Source organism: Aquarana catesbeiana, linkage group LG06 (assembly GCF_042186555.1).
Source record: "Aquarana catesbeiana isolate 2022-GZ linkage group LG06, ASM4218655v1, whole genome shotgun sequence".
NCBI lineage: Eukaryota > Metazoa > Chordata > Amphibia > Anura > Ranidae > Aquarana > Aquarana catesbeiana.
Genome location: NC_133329.1, coordinates 389,645,778 through 389,652,618, shown reverse-complemented (window position 1 = coordinate 389,652,618; position 6,841 = coordinate 389,645,778).

Below are 6,841 nucleotides of genomic sequence, written 5' to 3'. Positions count from 1 at the left end.
TACATCAGGTGTCCCCATCAGAATTCCCTTTTACATCAGGTGTCCCCATCATAATCCCCTGTTACATCAGGTGTCTCCATCAGAATTCCCTCTTACATCAGGTGTCTCCATCAGAATCCCCTCTTACATCAGGTGTCCCCATCAGAATCCCCTGTTACATCAGGTGTCCCCATCAGAGTCCCCTCTTACATTAGGTGTCTCCATCAGAATTCCCTCTTACATCAGGTGTCCCCATCATAATCCCCTGTTACATCAGGTGTCCCCATCGGAGTCCCCTCTTACATCAGGTGTCTCCATCAAAATCCCCTCTTACATCAGGCGTCCCCATCAGAATCCCCTCTTACATCAGGTGTCCCCATCAGAGTCCCCTGTTACATCAGGTGTCTCCATCAGAGTCCCCTCTTACATCAGGTGTCCCCATCAGAATCCCCTGTTACATCAGGTGTCTTTATCAGAATCCCCTGTTACATCAGGTGTCCCCATCAGAATCCCCTTATACATTAGGTGTCCCCATAAGAATCCCCTCTTACATCAGGTGTCCTCATCAGAGTCCCCTGTTACATCAGGTGTCCCCATCAGAGTCCCCTCTTACATCAGGTGCCTCCATCAGAATTCCCTCTTACATCAGGTGTCCCCATCAGAATCCCGTTACATCAGGTGTCTCCATCAGAATCCCCTGTTACATCAGGTGTCCCCATCAGAATCCCCTGTTACATCAGGTGTCTCCATCAGAATCCCCTCTTACATCAGGTGTCTCCATCAGAATCCCATCTTACATCAAGTGTCCCCATCAAAATCCCCTGTTACATCAGGTGTCTCCATCAGAATCCCCTCTTACATCAGGTGTCTCCATCAGAATCCCGTCTTACATCAGGTGTCCCCATCAGAATCCCCTGTTACATCAGGTGTCCCCATCAGAGTCCCCTCTTACATTAGGTGTCTTAATCAGAATTCCCTCTTACATCAGGTGTCCCCATCAGAATCTCCTGTTACATCAGGTGTCCCCTTTAGAGTGCCCCCCTTATATGGATTGTCCCTTATCAGAGTGCACCCTTACGTCAGTAGTCCCCATCAGAGTGCCTCCTTACATCAATTGCCTCCATTAGACAGGCTCATGGATCAACGGATGCACTCTCAGAGACCTGGGGTGGGGGTGGGGGGGGGCGCAACTAAAATCTGGGGGGGGGGGGACAGCCCTCCCCAGCACCACCCTAGATCCGGGCCTTAATGTCCCAAACACATTCATGCGTGTTGCTCTAACTTTGGCTGTAATTTTTCTAATAGAGTAATCCTTATGATCGTTACCACCATCTAGTCGCCAAAATGTACTACAGTATATGTTTTCATTGAGTATTCCAGAAGGCTATACCACATTTTGGCCACTGGATGGAGTTGATGATGATCATAACATGTAATGTCATTTTTTGGGGGGGGGGGGTGGCAAACAGAGCCGCCCCTCCCCCCCCGCGCACCGCGGGAGACAGTCAAGAAGGTGGCGATCAGTGGCCTTACCTTAGGCTGCTCCTCGCTCCAGTTTGTCGTGGGAAGTGCCGGGCCAGTACTTCTCCAGGATGTGGGTCCTGATGCCCGATTGTCTGGGAGTCTCCTGGCCAATCGGGTCTCAGGGCCCATTTCCAGATTGGCCGAAAGGAGAAGCAGGAAGACAATAGCGAATATTAATTTGATAATGTCACACAACTGGGTGGACTCAGAGCGCAGTACTCTGCACCCCGAGCCCACCTTTTTTTGAAGCCAGTTAGAGCCTCAGGCTCTAATCACATGCTTCAAAAAAAGAAAAAAACATTGAAATGCATGCGTCTGGCGCCCTGTGTGTAGATTAGGGGCCGAGTGCATGGATTAGGGGGGCGGCGCCCCTGCGTCCCTAATGGAGTGCCCGCCTCTGCTAAGTGCACAAATAAAATACATATGTAGTGGATGTTTTACCTGTCAAAGGATTTGTATTACTGTCCATCCAGTCCTGAGATTTACACAGCTCTGCCACACAGCACAGCCCCTGAGAAGACCTGATTTTTCTCCGCTGCATTTAAGTTACATTTGCAGCTCTTGTTCCTATCCTCAGCCCGTGACTGGACAGTAAAAGGAGAAGCGGCAGACTGATGAGCCCATCTCTCTGTCACTGTGCTCTCTCCTCCTATCAGCACATGAGCACTGCAACACAATTGAAGGGCAGTCATATTGGAACAGGAAAGGGCCATCCCCAAACTGTTCCCACAAAGTTGGGAGCATGAAATTGTCCAAAATGTCTTGGTATGCTGACGCCTTAAAGCAGAGTTCCAGCCGCAAAAAAGTTTTTTTACCTGTCCATGGAGCCCGTGATGTCGGCCCCCCGAGGCCGATCTGTCCATCGGATCGGGTGCAGGCGCCGCCATTACAACTAAGGGAAACCGGCAGTGGAGCCTTCAGGCTTCACAGCCGTTTTCCTACTGCGCATGCGCGAGTCGTGAGAGGGTATCACCGCTCCAGGTGGGTCAGATCAAGGTAAAAGGCATCTTCTTCAGTCTTGAAGTCCAGGTCCTGGCAATGCTATGGCAGTTAGACATCAAAGAAATTCTGGACAGCCGCACTCCAAAAATATTTGCCTTTATTCAATAAGGTGTCATCCAAAATACAGGTCATAGCGAAATGGAACAAAGCTTACGCGTTTCGCACTACACAGAGTGCTTAGTCATAGCTCTTTGATGTCTGCATGCGCGAGTCACACAGCACTTTGTGAATGACCACCTCATCTTCTGGGACACACACAGGTCCCAGAAGGCAGCGGGGGGAGAAGGAGGAGGGCTCGCCACAGAAGAGGACATGACGTACTTTGCAGCGGTCGGGCTAGGACGGAAGAACACTATGTACTTCTAAAAAGGTAGCAAAGAAAAAAAAAATAGTTATCCAAAAATGATTGGTGGAGGGGTGGTCTTTAGTTTAAGACCACCTTATAAAAGTGGGTGGAACTCCGCTTTAAGAGATCTCTTCACTGGAACTAAGAGGCCAAGCCCAACCCCTGAAAAACAACCCCCACACCATAATCCCCCCTCCACCAAATGATTTGGACCAGTGCACAAAGCAAGGTCCATAAAGACATAGATGAGCGAGTTTGGGGTGAAGGAACTTGACTGGCTTGCACAGAGTCCTGACCTCAACTCCATAGAACACCTTTGGGATGAATTAGAGTGGAGACTGTGAGCCAGGCCTTCTTGTCCAACATCACTGCCTGACCTCACAAATGCACTTCTGGAAGAATGGTCAAACATTCCCATAGACACACTCCTAAACCTTGTGGACAGCCTTCCCAGAAGAGGTGAAGCTGTTATAGCTGCAAAGGGTGGGCCAACTCAATATTGAACCCTACGGACTAAGACTGGGATGCCAGTAAAGTTCATGTGCGTGTAAAGGCAGGTGTCCCAATACTTTTGACAATATAGTATATATATATATATATATATATATATATATATATATATATATATATATATATATATATATATATATATATATAAAATTTTTACTTTTTTTACATCATCTTTTTGCTAGAATTAATTAAAAAAAAATTAAAAAAAAAAATGAAAGCACTTGGCATGTAAATAATAAAAGGAATGAACAAATCATGTCACGGTCAGTAAAGATCATCCAGTGAATGAAGCCGCCCAGGATCTGCGCTGGAATCTCTTCTGAAGACAGAGCGTCAGCCACAATCCGCAGCGTCTTCATCATGAGTCACCTTCTAAATATACCCGGCATGTCCATATGTGGTGTCACCGCCTGCGGCCCCCATGCTGGGATCGGTGACAGGTGTTTATTACTGAGGGGAAACAGACCAGGCGGAGGATGGGATTTCAGGCCTGGCTGCCGGGACTATTCTATCTCCTTCCAAGAGCTGCACAATCATGGGGGCTGAAATACGGCTCCTCTACACTTCCGCACTTGTTATTTTTCAGAGACCCTGTATGGTGAGGGGGAACCGCCTGACTGGTGTCACCGGTACAACCCGCTGCATATGGCTTCCCAGCCTGACTGGTGTCACTGGTACAACCCGCTGCATATGGCTTCCCAGCCTGACTGGTGTCACCGGTACAACCCGCTGCATATGGATCCCCAGCAGGGTTGTGGTTGCAGTTGTCTAAGCTGAGAGTGTCTGTTACACTCTATCACACTGCCCAAAGCCAACACTAACAATCCCCCCCCCCCCCCCTACACACACAGACGGGAGAGGAGAGAGGGCTCGATATGCTCCTCTTACCCCTCTGTCTGCCCACACGCCAATCCCCAGGGCTGTGCCTCAGAAAAAGGGAAATTTGAAGTCCAGCAGCCTCAGATACATCTGGAGGGAGCTCACTATACATCCCTGTCTGTGTCTGAAGCCCCCTCCCCTTCTCTCTCCTGCCTCTGAGTGAGTACACAGTAAATCAGGGTTCTCAGAGCACCCCTTACATCAGAGTTCCCCTTTACACCAGAGTCCACAGTGTTCTACCTTACATCTGAGTCCTCTCCGTACATCAGAGTTCTCAGTGTTCCCCCTTAAATCAGGGTCCCCAGAGCATCCCTTATGTCAGAGTCTCCAGAGTTCTCCCTTACAACAGTCTGCAGAGTTCCCCTTTACAGTGTACAGGAACTCTGCAGATTCAGATGTAAAAGGGGAGCTCTGTGAGTTCAGATGTAAAAGGGGAACTCTGCGCATTCAGATGTAAAGGGGGACGCTTGTGCTTAACTTCATATGATTAGAAATGTTATTTAATTGCAAAATATATGTATAGTTTATACTATAAAAAAAAATTGCTGTGCTCCGCTAAAGTGTTCGGGTTTGACTTGAAGAAAAGGTGACAACCCTAGTCACAGCAGGGGGTCCGGTGCATCCCTGTTCTCAGTTTCAGGGACGAATCAGACCCACATTTTTGCCTGAATTCAGACCTGAAATGGAGCCAAAGACGCACAGGACCCTTGTGCAATCCACTCCGCGCCCGTCACAGAGATGTGTGAATTGGCTCTATTGAGAGCCGGTCAGAGTCTCCTGTCATACGAATTGAATGCAGGGAAACCCACATGTAATTCACATTAATGTGAACCCAGCTTCACACACAGGGAGGGTGAGGGGGACTCACTGAGAGGTCTATAAGCCCCGGTTCACATATATGCGGTGCAGTAAATGCAGCAAATCCTGAGAGTTTCCCGCGCCGCAATCACACTCCATTCATGCAATCTACCACGGTGTCAATGTTAAATTAAAGCTGATCTTCACTAAATCTGAGCACCACAGACCGAAAATACTATTTAATTCATTTTTAACCACTTGACCTCCGGAAGATTTACACCCCCTTCATGACCAGGCCATTTTTTGTGATACGGCACTGCGTTACTTTAACTGATGTTCTTAACTGATGTTCTGCGCTACTTTAACTGAGACTTCTATAGGCAGACAGCTATACAGGTGAAAGCCTCCAGCCGGACACTGCTTCTGTATAGCTTAAAGGACTGCAGGGACGGATCCGGGGGGGGGGGCAATTGCCCCCCCCCCTCCCCCTGAAAATATCACTGGCTGCCTGCAAGTCTCTCTCACAGCAGTATCATCAGCCGATCAGCGGTGCCGAGAGAGAGAGAGACTCTGTGTAATGTAATGTAATGGACCAGGACGGAGGAGGTGGGTGGAGCCGCGCCGCTGGTTTGACCTATAGTTTTCCCTGCACCCTGGTTGCTAGCGCCTGGGCCGCCTGGCATCTAGCAACCAGCGATGTCGGAGCAGCTGAGGCGGAGGAGAGCCCCAGCATTTAGAGCGGGGGCCTTCTTCCTTCTCCGCCCCTGAGCTGAGAGTGTTGGCTCCACCCACCTCCTCCCTCCATCTTCTCCACACTGCAGGTTGCAGCGCGGCGTGTACACGGGAGGAAGAAGCAGTGAACACTGTCATCTGGTGCTGCCCTGCCTGCAGGCAGTGCAATTACCGGGACCCCGCTCATCTCCATTGTTAATGCATGAGAGCCCCTCCCCCCACCAGAGTACCAAAATATTTTATTAAACGTGTGTAAAAAAATGAATTAATGCTTTAATGTACAAAATACATGTGTGCCATTATTTATGAAAAAAAATTCTGCAGCTGCCCTTTTAGTTTTGCTCAATGTTAACTCCTTCAGCTCCGGAAAGTTTTACCCCCCCCCCAACCCCCACCCGTTCATGACCAGGTAATTTTTTTTTTATACTGCGCTGCGTTACTTTAACTGACTGACAATTGTGCGGTCGTGTGACGTTGTAAAATTGATGCTCTTTTTTTCCCCACAAATAGAGCTTTCTTTTGGTGGTATTTGATCACCTCTGCACTTTTCATTTTTTGCTATATAAACAAAAGAGTGACAATTTTGAAAAAAAAAAAATTTTTTTTTACTTTTTACTATAAAAATGTCTTCATCAATTTAGGCCAATATGTATTCTGCTACATATTTTTGGTAAAAAATTATTGACTGGTAAAAAAAATATTGACTGGTTTGCACAAAAGTTATAGCGCCTACAAAATAGGCATTTTTATTTATTTATCTTTTATTAGTAATGGTAGTGATCAGCGATTTTTAGCAGGACTGCAACATTGCGGCGGACAGATCAGACACCTAACTTACACTTTTGACACCTTTTTGGGGACCAGTGACACTAATACAGTGATCAGTGCTAAAAAATATGCACTGTCACTGTACTAATGACACTGGCTGGAAAGGGGTTAAGATCAGGGGCGATCAAAGGGTTAACTGTATCCCTAGGGGGTGCTTGCTAACTGTGTGGGGGATGGATTCACTAGATGAACAGAGTGATCCGTGTTCCTGTTAGCAGGAACACAAGATCACTGTTCATCTCT